The sequence below is a fragment of the Megascapheus bottae genome, chromosome X, assembly GCF_031878675.1.
Source record: "Megascapheus bottae isolate mThoBot1 chromosome X, mThoBot2.hap1, whole genome shotgun sequence".
NCBI classification, from domain to species: domain Eukaryota; kingdom Metazoa; phylum Chordata; class Mammalia; order Rodentia; family Geomyidae; genus Megascapheus; species Megascapheus bottae.
This window is the reverse complement of record NC_143547.1, coordinates 97746198-97761213: the sequence shown is the minus strand read 5'-3', so window position 1 is coordinate 97761213 and position 15016 is coordinate 97746198. Positions and strand designations below refer to the sequence as shown.

Genomic DNA, 15016 nt, shown 5'->3' with positions numbered 1-15016 from the left:
TGCAGTTGTTAGGTCTTCCCAGGAAAAATGGCCCTTTCCCTTTGTTTCTCCCCCCCCCCCAGGCCACCCCCGCGCATACATGACACCTGCCCTAGAAGTCTCTGCCTAGCATGTGTAGCCCAGGTAACTGGCATTCCTGGGGACAGTGGGTGGTCCCTGAGGTTGTGAGGTCATTTCCCTTCCTCTGAGGTCACATCCTCACCCTCCCCGGTCATGCATCTTTCGGACTCTGAGAGGTTCCTGGGCTCTGAAAGAACATCTACATCTTCACTGGCCCTCTTCTCCTCACCCTCTCCCTATTTAAGCTCACTCCTCCATGAGTCCACCGTCTGCAGGCCTCTGTCTCGAGTGGGCCAGTAGTACGGTTGCTCCAAATAAACTTTTCTGCCTGAATAACCTGGTGGTACTTTCCTTTCGGCCAAATTTACAAAACATATTTTCAGCCTTCAGATTATACACAAGAAGATAAATACGTTGATTTTAATATGAATTTTGAATAAAGAAACCGTTTTCTATGACAGCATTATTCTCTAGTTTACACCTATATTTCACTTTGATATTCACCAGTTACTGTCAAATCCACCTCTGGAATATATCTTGGATTATTTTCCTCAGTTTTTCCTAGTTTGCTTTCTCAGTTCATCATGATTTTTCCTGAACTGTAGCAATGCTTCCTTTCTCCAAATCTTGTCTCTTTTCTATCTTTACTCTTTTTTTCCAGCCCTGAGACTTGAACTCAGGTCCTGAGCACTGTCCTTGGCTTTCTCAAGGCTAGTGCTTTACCACTTGAGCCACAGCACCACTTTCAGATTTTTCTGTGTATGTGCTACCAAGGAATTGAACCTGAGTCTTTGTGCATGCTGGACAAGCATTGTACCACAGTGGGCCACACTCCAGGCCCCCTATCTTTACTCTTATCCTGCTTAAATCTACTTCCCACAGTAGAGTCTAAGGATTATCTCTAATGGTAAAGTTTAATCATATCAGATTACCCCCAAACCTTTGGTTGAAAATCTTCAATGTCTTTTCACTGAATTATATTAAGAAGCAAAGTGAGTACACACATTCATGGGCACATGCATTCACATACCCCCTCCACCCTCCACACACAGAGGAAGAAGCATATATCTTTGGAAATAAAACAACCAATTGACCATTTTGTTTATCCTCAATCCTCATTTCCATCTTCTCCTAAACAATGACCTCCAAGTAACCTCAGCTCCCATAAAGCTGTCTTAGCATTTGTCCTTGAAAAGATGGAAATTCCTCCTTCCATTTACTAATGTTGTTTCTTCCTTCTTCTACATCTTTCCATAGTTTTTCTGCCATAACAATCTTTTTTCCTTGAAAGCAAAGTCAAGTATATCTCCTGTAAAACTTTTCCTGGCTCACCTAGATAAACTGAACAATTATGATATTTTGCACTTTTCTACCATTTCCCCAAAGTTTGACTATACTTGCTTTCCACTATTTAACCGTTAGACTATTTAGAACCAGGTGTGTATTTCCCCGACATAAGTCTACTTGGTTTTCTAGAGCAAAATACTATATTCTATGAGGCTAAACCCGTCAACATTTATTTCACACAGTTCTTGAAGCTGGAAAGGCCAGTATCAAGGTTCTGGGCAGTTAAGTGTCTGTTGAGTGTTTTATCCCTTGTCTGCAAATCACCATCTCTATATATCCTCACCTGACAATGGAAAAGAGTGCTATGTAGTCTCTTGTTAATAAGGTTAAAAATCTCATTGCAAGGCTTTGGCTCTTATGACCCTATCTAAATATAATTAATATTCAAAGTCTCACCTGCTAACTTATCATATGAAAGGTGAGGATTTTAAAAAATAAAAAAGGAATGGAGGAGGGAAGACATTCATTTCTTGTTTACTTGGCTATACTGCACTGAGCATTGAGAAGAGTGTTGGCCATAAAATAGGCTTAGACATGTAAAAGTCACTTTTAAGATAATCAGTTGCTTTCAGATTTGTGACTGCAATGGACTTGCAACTCTGGCCCTTATGCTTTGAATCAGCCTTTGTTCCAGGCTATGTTCAGCCAATGATGGGAAACAACAGGGATACTAAAGCAGGTAAGATACCGGAAGAGTCAAGATTACTTTGATAGCTGATTTGGATATGAAGATTCTCTCATTTACAAAGGTCAAATCTGTATTATGGTGCAATGGTTCTGTCCTCTTGTCTTGATTTTCTTTCACAAATGCTGTCCCTAAAAATACAATTCTTGCAAGTGTAAATCATGTGCGATATTTTCTTCTTAGGGGATATTGAACAACATATTAGATTTAAATGAATTAATTAAGCTAATATTTTGGTCCTTCTCCTGTTTCCCAGAATATGATCCACAATCCAGGTTTGCATCGTTTGCATTTTGTTGTTAAATATTGACCCAGGAGCTTCTGGCATTTTAATCCTTTACTAGTGATTATGATCATATATGTTCATAACAAATGATTAATCATTCACACTATAAAAAGAAGCAGAGGAAATAATATATTTACCTAGATGCTATTATCAAAACTTGTAACCTTATTTTGTGTTTATTCAAAATTTATTTAAAATCATTTTGTCCCTATCCTGACTTTGTGCTTGTTTCCAGGTAAACTACTTAAAGACAGAGCTTTGAAGACACAAATCATATCAGAAGAACTACACAGAGTCTGAACCAGGAAGCATTTTACTGTATTTCTATTATTCACTGTCAGTTGAGTATTGATAGCATGTCCAAAATTCCAGAGAAGTTCTAGGAAATGTCTGAATATTGATGCACATAAGACACATGCATGAAAGAAGGATTATACTACTCATCAGAAAACAATTGTTAGTCTTTTAGTACTAAGAAAATTGGTAAGATACATATTTATACATATATGTGTATATATGTATATGCACTTATATATAAAATGTGTTTCTATATATATGTTCCAATTTTGGGGACATTGTAATATTTTACTACTGATTTATTGATCATTATAAGGTTCCCCTCTTATTCTATGTTTCATCAGTGAATCTCCTTCTGTCTTATATTCAAAGTGTTTATAATACATATCCTTGGATATGTATATACAATGACAAAAATTTTTGCTTTATGCATAGTGGTTCGATTACAGTAGTAATTCATTCTTACAGTGAATCCTAACTTAGCTACCATATTAGTATAGACTTGGAAAAACAACTTATTATCTGTGTTCTTGAGTTTTATAGAGTTATCATGAAGATTTACTGAGTCGGTATGCATGATGCTCTTAAGAAGATATTAGTCATATACAAATCTCTCAGTAAATACCTGCGATTCTTCTGTGCATATGTGCTTTTTAATCAGATAAATAAATGTCTTGTAGATTTCATTGCATTTCTTTTTTTCTTCATATATTTTTATAGTAATTAATAGAAGGGTTACATTATATTCACCAGATAGAAGATACATTACTTCACAAACTTTGATAACCTTTCTCATGTCCTGGTCCCCATTTCCCTCCCCCCACCCCTGCCCCTCATCTTGTTTTCCCCCTTCCCTATCTGATTTCAAATAACAAAATAAACATATATACAATATATCAGATAACAAGGTAAAATACTATAACAATATGAGATATTCAAAGGACAACAAAGAGATGAGAGATAACATAGTACATTGAGAACAACAATCACTCCTTATATGGCTTTTGTTTCTATATCCTGGAGGTCCTTTCATTTAGCATCATTCTATATGGCCTTATGTATCTAGGCTTTGCTCTATTGTAAATCTCTGCTAGGAGAGCCCAAGGTTTCTACTGATTATGACAAATGAGGGAAACCACTGAGCCTATGTTCCTTTGAGTCTGGCTTACTTCACTTAATATGATTTTTTTCTAAGTCTTTCCATTTCTTTACAAATGGGGTGATGTCATTCTTTCTGACAGTAGCATAGAATTCCATTATGTATAAATATTACATCTTGTTGATCCACTCATCAACTGAGGGGCATCTGGGTTGGTTCCATATCTTTGCTTTGGTAAATAGTGCTCTAATGAACATCGTTGTGCTAGTGGATTTAGTATGTCCTTGTTTCTGTATTTCTTGGGTTTTTTTTGAGCATTCTTTGTTACTTGTATAAAATACGGCTGGGATATATTAAGTACATCTAGTTTATTACCTTGATCGCTATAAAGTAAGAAATAACATTCATCATTACCTACTATATTTGTAGTGGACACCTAGGTTGCATGTAATTCTGCTATCACAAACAATAAAATTTCTAATGTGTCCATTGGGATTTCTTTTTGCTTCAAATAAAAGAAACCAAAAAGTAGGTCACTCTTCCCAGATAGTGAAAAGGATGTGTGTTTATTACATTGCCCTTTGTAATGATTGTGTGCTAAGATATATTTTGTTATTATGGGAGATATAGCAGCTTTCTTTCTATTGGCATATTTAGTGAGTGGTATACATGCACATGCATACACATGTACATTTATTTTACATTTATGCTTAAACATATTTCTTGAAATACCTTAAAATTTAATTTGTAAATGTGAAATTAAAATGTCTTTTAGAAAGGGAATTAGATGACCGTCCAGTGGTAAATATTTCATCATAATGCCTTGTATTTGCTTTTAAATTGCTTTATTATTTCTCTTTGTTTTGATGGCTTCATAATTTCTTCAATTTACTTTATTTTGTTAAAGAATTTATTAACATTGATTTTTACATTCTATTTCAAATGACGTGTTTAATAAACAATATTCAAAAAGGGAATCTATACAATCACTGGCACTTAGATTTCAGAACATAATCAAAATTAGGCTGAGGGTTTGTATGTTATAGATACATGTTAATCTTTATAATAAAACATTATGTATATAGAGTCATAAGTTTTTATGTCTATGTAGTTGTGTTTATATTTCCAGTAGACATGTCCATAGCATTTGGTTTGCAACTATTGAGTCCTCGCTCTTGTACTCTTTTTTAATTAATTTTTTGAACCTCTGTAAATGAAATAGTCTATGTATATGCATTTAAAAATTGTCCTGAATAATTTGATATTTATAGTTAAATTCTCAAGAGTTGATCAAATTTACCACTTTATTGTAAGAAAAAATAAATCTAACTTATAAATTTAAAATGAATGTAATAAAATATTCTTTTATGCATTTTGTTTTCTAATGCTTACTTTTACCTCATTCTTTTATGCACTTTAATTCTGTATCTTGTCTTTAAATTAAATATAATTACTTCTTTAGTCTGTGTTTATTGAAATTTATCTTCCCAGTGGATGATTTCATGCTAAATCATTTTTTCCTTTCTATGTCAAATTTTCTTTCCTACCTTCCACTGGAAATATCAAGTATTAATTTTTTTGTTTGAAAGCCATAGATTCTCTTTTGTGTTTCAGAAATTGCCCCAGACTCATTCAAATCAAATGAGTATTTGTATTTATATTTAACTTATATACAATTTAAACCATAATAAAGCCTACATCCCCTTGGCATGTCTTGCCATAAACTGTCTCAACTCTAACTCTAACATCTAGCAAAACACTATGCGTTTAATGAGTTCAATATTTCTTGGAAATACAGTATCACTGTAACTCCTCTATTAATTACAAAAAAAGGATAGCATTTGTGAAATATGTCTGAAAGGATCTGAATACAAACATGCAGAATGAGCAAGATATAGCAGTTTACAATGCGACAGCTCAATTATAAAGGGAGTATTTGTCAAAGACTTATCAGAAATTATAAGTATCATTGCATCCTTTTTAAGGATTCTTCATGAACCTGTCCTCTAAAGGCATACAATATAACTGTACTGAGTGGTTTTAACTAATATGGCACAATTCCATTTTTTGGACTATATTGAATTGGATACTGAATGGTCACAGAAGCCAAAATATAAAAGTAAACACATCTGCATTATAGATGCAGACATAATTTAATGTGCCAGGGAATTTAATCATTATACTTTGCTTATGTAACAAAATCCAGCTGAATAGTTTGCAAATTCTCTGAAAAGACTAGATGAAATAATATTAATGGAGAATATTAAGGATCCATGTTGGAAGATCTTAGCTGAAAGATAGTTAATTGGAAAAGATATTGCTACATCTAACTAAATTTTCAAGGATCTGTACTGAAATCTTAGAATGATAGGTCTTCCACCTCCTACCCCCTTCTCTCTTTTACTCTGTCTCCCTGTCTCCCTCTCTCTGTCTCTGTCTCTCTATTTCTCTCTCACACACCCTCACACACACCCACACACACATACATGTGCATCCTTCTTCCCTCCCATTTTCTTTCCTGTGGTTCTGTGTCTGTATCTTTTTAATAGCCAGTAATGCTTGATTCTCATTAAATATGTCATATTCCACAACGAAACATTCTATGAGTTCTGAATGATTGATTCCCATGCCCTACTTATCTCTACTATCTTCCTTATGCCTAATATGAGTGCAAGCTCATCTTTTTTTCTGAGCAAAACTTTAGTAAGACTGTTGCTTTGCCAGGCAGTGAATCCCTTCTTGAAGTCCATCTCAGTATTCTTGTGTATGCCTTTTCCCATTCTATATGTTCTGAACAGTACACGAGCTACTTTCTTTGGAGCCTCCACACTCTATGGGACAGTGAGGATAAATGTCACCAAATCTTCAATGTTCCCATTTTTCCTTCTGTTTCTTTCTATTGTTATTATTCTACCCTGCTCTGGCTTTCTCTCCATCTTCCTTTCTCCTTTCCCCTTCTTTCTTCTTAATGTTTATGCTCTTGTACCTATTAAAGAGGAATAGAATACTCACACTCATTGTTAATGTTAGCCACAATTTTAGCACAAACTCACAAACGCAGTATTGGTCAACAATCACATAAATACTGGAAATTCCCCCATTTATTTATACTGATGTGAACATGGAAAATGAGGCTTTGAAAGGCTAAATTACTTGCCACTCAAACAAGCTAGTTACCAACCCAAAAAGTGTTACTACCAAGTTCTTTCTCTTAATGGTGAAGTATTTGCTGCTTATAGGTGAGTCTCTCTTCTACAACAAACAATTTGACATATAATCGACTCTTTATAAGCCAACCAGTGGTAGATGTTTTTAAGGGCAGTATGACAATGACCATTTTTTTCATATATTTTTATTGTAATTAATAGAAGGGTTACATGATGTTTTCCAGACAGATAGTGCATTAATTCCCATACATTGATACACTTTCACATGTCTTGCTCTCCATTTTCCGTCCCCCCACCCCCACCTTTCATCTTGTTTTCCCCCGTTCCCTATCCAATTTCAAAAAACCAAATACAAATATATCTGATATATCAGGTAAACAAAGTGAGATACTGTAACAATATGAGATAACCAAGGGACAGCAAGAAAGATGAGAGATAACATAGTACCTTAAGGACAACAATCATTCATTATATGGCTTATGTTTCTATATCCTAGAGATCCTTTCATTTAGCATCCTACTATATGGCCTTTTTTATCAAGGTTTTCCTCTTTTGCAAATCTCTGCTAGGAGAGTCCAAGGTTTCTACTGATTATGACAAATGAGGGAAACCACTGAGCCTAAGTTCCTTTGAGTCTGGCTTACATCACTTAATATGATCTTTTCTAAGTCTTTCCATTTCCTAACAAATGGGGCAATGTCATTCTTTCTGACAGCAGCATAGAATTCCATTGTGTACAAATACCACATCTTGTTGATCCACTCATCAACTAAGGGACATCTAGGTTGGTTCCAAATCTTTGCTATGGTAAATAGTGCTGCAATGAACATTGTTGTGCTGGTAGATTTAGTATGTCTTTGTTTCTGGATGATTGGGTAAATGCCAAGTAGTGGAATTGCTGGGTCATAGGGGAGTTCTATGTTTAGTCTTTTGAGAAACTGCCATACTGCTTTCCATATTGGTTGAAAGAGTTTGCACTCCCACCAACAGTGTAGTAGACATCCTTCCTGGCCATATCCCCTCCAGCATCTGCTGTTATTAGTTTTCTTGATCCTAGCCATTCTAACGGGAGTGAGGCGGAATCTTAGAGTTGTTTTGATTTGCATTTCTTTTATGACCGGAGATGGTGAGCATTTCTTCATGTGTCTATAGGCCATTTTTATTTCTTCTTCAGAGAAGACTCGATTTAAGTCTTTGGCCCATCTATTAATGGGATGGTTGTTACTTTGGAGATTAGTTTTGGAGTGATTCAATTTTTTCAGCTGTTAATATATTTTAGATATGAGGCCTTTGTCCGTTGTTTGGTTGGTGAAGATCTTCTCCCACTCTGTAGGCTTCCTGATTAGTTTACTTGCTATGTCCTTTGCCATACAAAAGCTCTGCAGTTTAATGCAGTCCCACTTATCCAGCCTTTCTCTGATTTGTTGTGATTCTTGGTCCTTGTTAAGAAAGTTTCGACCTGTGCCAAGGAGGCCTAGTGTATCTCCTATTCCTTCTTGTAAAGTTTCAGAGTGTCAGCTTTTACCTCCAGATCTTTGGTCCATTTGGAGCTAATTCTAGTGCAGGGTAACAAAGAAGGATCCAACTTTAGTTTTCTGCAGGTGCTTAACCAGTTCTGCCATCACCACTTGTTGAAGAGGCTATCGTTCTTCCATTCTATTTTTTTGACTCCCTTGTCAAAGATTAGGTGGCCATAGGTCTGTGGTTTCATATCTGGGTCTTCATTTTTTTTCCATTGGTCTTCAGGCCTATTCTTTTGACAGTGTCAAGCTGTTTTGATAATTATAGCTCTGTGATAGAGTCTAAAGTTTGGTATTGAAATTCCTCCAGCGCTGTTCTTTCTGCTAAGAAGTGTTTTTGCTATACGGGGTCTTTTATTGTTACATATGAAATTTTGGATGGCCTATTCTATTTCTTTAAAGAATGACATTGGGATATTGATGGGTATTGCATTCAATTTGTAGATAGCCCTTGGCAAGTTTGTCATTTTCATGATATTGATTCTTCTAATCCAGGAGCATGGGAGGTTTTTCCATTTCCTCAGTTCTGCTTTAATTTCCTTTTTCAGGGTTTTAAAGTTTTCATCAAAAAGGTCCTTTACATTCTTAGTTAAGGTAATTCCTAGGTACTTTATTTTCTTTGAAGCTATTGCAAATGGAGTTGCTTTCCTGATTTTGGCCTCATTCCTCTCACTGTTGGCGTAGAGGGAGGCAGTTGATTTTTGAGGGTTAATTTTACACCCTGCTACCCTTCCAAAGTTTTGAATCAAGGAGCTTGGGAGTAGAATCTATAGGTTTCTTTAAATACAGAGTCATGTCATCTGCAAAGAGGGAAAGTTTTACTTCCTCTTTCCTATTTGGATCCACTTTATGCTTGCTTCTTGCCTTATTGCACTGGCTAGGAATTAATACTATATTAAAGAGGAGTGGAGAGAGGGGTCATCCTTGTCTTGTTCCTGATTTTAGAGGGAATGGCTTTAGTTTTTCGCTGGGAAGTGTAATACTAGCTGTGAGTTTGTCATACACAGCCTTTATTATATTGAGGAATGTTCCATGGATTCCTAGTTTCTCCAGAGCTTTTAACATAAAGGGGTGTTCAATCTTGCCAAATGCCCTTTCAGCATCTATTGAGACACTCATGTGATTTTTGTCCTTGCTCCTGTTGATGTGTTGAATTATATTAATTGATTTGCGTATGTTGAACCAGCTTTGCCTCCCTGTGATGAAACCTGTTTGATCATAGTGTATAATTTTTTTGATGAGTTGTTGTAGACGGTTGGCCAGTATTTTGTTGAGAAGTTTTGCATCAATGTTCATCAAAGAAATAGGTCTATAGTTCTCTTTCTTTGATGAATCTCTGTCTGGTTTGGGGATGAGGGTTATACTGGCTTCATAGAATGAGTTTGGTAAAGAACCTTCATTTTCAATTTCATTGAAAAGCTTGAGGAGTATTGGTGTGACCTCTGCTTTGAAGAACTTATAGAATTAAGCTGTGAATCCATCTGGCCCTGGGCTTTTTTAGGTGGAAATTCTCTTATTGCCATTTCTATTTCAGAGCTTGAAATAGGCATGTTTAGTTGTGTTATTTCTTCTTGGTTCAGTGTGGGTATGTTAATATTGGCTAGGAATTCATCCATTTCTTCTAGATTCTCAAATTTGTTGGCATACAGGTTTGAGAAGTATTCCCTCATGATACTCTGGATCTTGGTAATTTCTGTCGTGATATTACCATTTTCGTCTGTGATTTTGTTTATTTTGGTTTGCTCCCTTCTTTTTTTGGTAAGATTTGCTAAGGGTTTGTCAATTTTGTTAATTCTTTCAAGTAACCAACTTCTTGTTTTGTTGATTCTTTCTATAGTTTTTTTTGGGATTCCAATTCATTTAATTCTACTTTGATTTTAATAATTTGCTTCCTTCTAGTGATATTAGGGTTGGTTTGTCTCTCTTTTTCCAGGAGCTTAAGGTGACACATTAAATTGTTGGTTTGCAGTTTTTCCAATTTGTTATTGTAGGCACTCAGAGCTACAAATTTTCCTCTGAGTACTGCCTTTGCCGTGTCCCAAAGGAGCTGGTATTTTGTGTGCTCCTTTTGTTAAATTTCATAAAGTGTTGGATTTCTGGTCTGATCTCTTCGATGACCCATTGGTGATTCAACAATGTGTTGTTCAATCTCCATGAATTACAGGGTTTTCGTTGGTGGAGTTTTGTGTTCAGTTCCAATTTGATGCCCTTGTCATCTGAGAGAGTGCAAGTAATAATTTTAATGTTTCTGAATCTGTCAAGGTTTGTTTTATGGCCTAAGATGTGGTCTATTTTGGAAAATGTTCCATGTGCTGCTGAGAAAATCGTATATTGTGTTGTTGCGGGGTGGAATAATCTGCAGATGTGTATTACATCTAGTTGGTCTATATAGTTATTCAATTCTAAGGTTTCTCTGTTGAGTTTTTGCCTTGTTGATCTGTCCAAAGGTGAGAGTGGTGTGTTAATGTCACCAACAATCACTGTGTTTCAATCTATGTGTGGTTCCAGTGAAAGTAAAGTTTGCTTGATGAAGTTCAGAGCTCCGGGATTCAGTGTGTAGATATTTAGGATGGTTATGTCCTCCTGGAGGTAAGATCCCTTTAGTAGTATGTAGTAACCTTGTTTGTCTTTTCTCACTAATTTTAGTTTGAAATCTATTTTATCTGATATGAAGATGGCAACTCCAGCCTTTTTATGGGGGCCGTTAGATTGATAGAGTTTATTCCAACCTCTCATTTTCAAAATGTGTTTGTTTTTTTTTGGGTAAGATGTGTCTCTTGAAGGCAGCAGAGTGATGGATCCTGTTTTTTGATCCAACTGATAATCTATGCCGCTTAATTAGAGAGTTAAGTACATTGATATTGAGAGTCAGGATTGAGAAATATTCATTAGTTTCTGCCATTTTTACAAGCTTTCATTAGGGCCTGTGTCTTGATAGTTTTTGTGGTACTTGGATATTATGAGTTTTACGTGCCATGTCTTTCTCTGTATTACATTTGTGTTGGTTTTCCATGTGTAGAACATCTTTGAGAATTTTCTGTAGTTCTCTGAGATGATTCCCTGAAGTATATTTCCAGTACCATTGACCTATTTATCTAGACCCTCCTCAATACCAATTAGCCTTAAATTAGGCTTCCTAATTGTATCTTGGACCTCCTGTAGCGCTTTCTCATATTTCCTAGATTTGAATTGCCTCATTTTCTGTTCTTTTTGTATAACAACTAAAGTATCTTCAACCCCGGAAATTCTCTCTTCTGCATTGTCTAACCTGCTATCAAAGCTATCTATTTTATTCTTCATCTCCCTTGCTTCTAATTGCTCATTTTTGATGCCTTGCATCTCTTCTTTTAGATCATGTATGGATTTCTTTAGCTCCTTTATTTCCATTTGAGTGGTTACCTCAGCAGCTTTATTCTCTTTGGACATTTGTTGGAGTTTAGTCACCTTTTTGTTTGTCGATTCTATGAATTCGTCCCTTTTTATTTGAAAATCTTTTATTGTGGCCTCCTTTATGGCTTCCCCTTTTTCACATATCACCTTGTTTATGCTTTCCTCTTGTTTAGCTGTGGCTTCCTCCCTTATCTCGTTCTTTATGTTTTCACATTTTTCATTAATGATGTTTATCAATTGCATTTGTATAGCACTTGGAAGGCTCTCCTCTAGATTTGCCACTGACTGCTCCATTGCCTGTTTATGTTGGGTGGGAAATGCTATTCCTTGAGTTGACATTTTTCTTGTATTTCTTGTTCTGCCCATTTGAGAATGGGAGCAAGATTAATACTAAACAAGATTATAATTTTTCAGATATAACCAACCTAGACCTTTTTAGTTGGCTGACAATAGATATTAGCTCTTTTAGATTGGTAATAACATTCTTTCTTTTTGTATACTTACATACTAATCTAATACAATCACAGATGACCAATTTATGACCAAAACAATAAGCTCCTCAATACAATCTCTATTGTACTTAAGTCCCTCTGGACCTAGAGTATAATTGAACACCTAGATACACAGCATTGCTCAACAACCATCAAATGTAGATCCATGCATTATAAGAGTTGAAGGATGAACAGAGGACCAGAGATAGAAAAATAATATGAAAGACGACAAGTGAGGTAGGGAAAGAATAATACAGGAGTTTAAGAATATTATAGTAATGAAGAAAGGGTATCGTGTAAGGATAACTGACATAAGGTGATTGACAGAGTATTTGTGTAGAAAGTTTAGATTAACTTAAGTAATACTTATCAAAATAGGAAGAGTAATAAGAAGCATATATAGAGAAAAGAGAGGTTGATGTAGGTGATTTCAATGATACCAATTTAAGAAAGAAAAGAAAAAAGAAACAAAACAGCAACAAAATAAAAGAAAACAGAACACACACACACACACACACACACACACACACACACAAACAATGAAAACAAAAACAAAAAAAAAAGAAAAAGAAAAAAAGGTGGGGGGAGGAGATTCCTCACTGTTCTGAGTTCTTACCCAAGAGATATTAGGGTTGAGAAGCCGGAGTTTAAAAAGCAGGTGTATCAATATGGATATCGTTTTTGTTCAAACTGTAAACAGAGCTGTCACTGTGTTTCTAGGAATGACCACAGTGACAGCAGGAATGGGGGAAAAGAGAGGAGACAAAAATAAAAAAAGAAAAAAAAAGTAACAATCATAACAGAAAAAAAAGGTGTAGGTTAAATGGCAAAGAGAAAAATAACATTTAAAAATGCAAATGAAATGGGGTAAAAAAAAAGATAAAAAAAAGGGTATTCTTCAGTTTTGTTTTTTTTTTGGTGGGGGGAGAGGTTAGGAAACTTGTGTCTCCACTAAATTCGGGATCTAAACACTTCGCAAAGTCTTTTTCTCTTGTGATTTGGCTTTGCGGTTTTTCGGATGAGATTGCTTGTTTGGTAAAACAAAGCTGAAAGATCCACGGGCGGCTTTGTTTACCAGGTCTGTGGCAGCGCAGGGGATGGACTTTAGCAGTGCTGGGGCTGGATTTCTGGCTAAGGGATCTCTGGGAAATCCTTTGCCAGTTAGAAAGGCAGCGCTGTAAGCAACACCTCTCAGGCTCCAATTGCTTTGGCCTGGGTCTTTGCCAGCAGTCAAGACGGAGCTGCTCTCAGCTGGTAGGGGAGGAGCTCCCTCCCAATGCCGTTCCGGAGCAGAAGTGGAAACTTCTCCTCGGAGCTACTCACAAACTGCTGGATTCTCCAGTTCCGTGAAGCTGGCAGGTCTGTGCATGGCCGGGTGTCGGCTCTGGGCTCGCGCAGGCTCTGTGTGGCTCTGTCTGCAGCCGGCGGGTCTGTGCTACTGTGGAGTGCTGTCCCTGCTCTGATTCAGAAGAGCCTTTGTCTCCCCGGCCGCTCCGTGTTGGAGCTCCAGCTCTCGTTTCGTATTCTTCCTTTTTTTCCTTTTTTTCCTCTCTGCCTGAGTTCTCCGTGGTCCTAAAGCTTACTTAGGATCGATTTCTGTTAGAGGACTGTCTCCTGCACTGCCAGTACATGAATCTTGGCAGGAGCTCAGTACGTCTCACCCTGAACCGCCGCCATCTTCCGCAGAATCTCGACAATGACCATTTTTAATGTTTCTAAGATTTCCTAAAACTAGACCCATAATTTCAGAAATATGACTAAACTCTTAAAACTATTAAAAATCTGATGTCAGAAAATGCATATGTATAAAATATTTTTCTCTTATTTGTGGGTATATTAACTACAAATTACTTCATGGTGTTATTTAAAATCTGATTTTGATTGTAGATCTAGTTCAATAGCCAACAATTAGACTACTTCTGCTGATTTCTGCTACCTGTTAAAGAATCATCCTGTACAGAATATATTTTTTTCACAAAAAATAAACCACACACATATATCAGTTTAAAAACTTTATTAGAATTGGCTTGCTTTCCTATTGGCATCTCAAAGTTTATGGAAATAAAAAAATATACATTACTAAATCCATGCCACAAGCTTCTTTCTTCCTTGTTGACCGGAATGTCCAATAGGTTTCTGTCTAATCATTTTGCAATTTATCCCTCCCTCTGTGTTCAGATGGCTATGGCCCTGCTTTAAGCTTCATTGCTTACTTCCTATACTGCAAATCCAGCTGCTGAATAGTGTTAGTTTCACAAACTTACACATCTGCAGTCTGATCACACTGTAACTTACAGGAAACTATAAACAAATGCAGGTCTCTTCTACTGAAAAACTATTGTCACTGGACTTGGTGGCTCACAATTGTAATCCAAGCTCCTAAGGAGATTGAGATTTGAGATCACGGTTCAAATACAGCCTTGGCACTAAAGACCGTAAGACTCTTATCTCCAACTAACCACTAGAAAACCAGAACTGGGGCTGTGTTTCAAGGGGTAAGGCAGTAGCCTTGAGTTGAAGAGCTCAGGGACAGCACCCAGGCCCAGCATCCAAGCCCCACAACCAACCAACAACAACAAAAAGAAGAAAAGGAAAAATGACTGTGATAATTTAACAATAAACTCAAGAATCCTGAGCATCATATACAAAAATATTTCAATATGTTCCCAAACCT

General features: G+C 36.3%; 1 pseudogene; it reads left to right on the top strand.

Moving 5' to 3' along the window:
• The first annotated feature begins 213 nt into the window (after window positions 1-213).
• Window positions 214-15016, top strand: part of LOC150041634 (small ribosomal subunit protein uS5 pseudogene) — a 100720-nt pseudogene continuing 85917 nt past the window's right edge.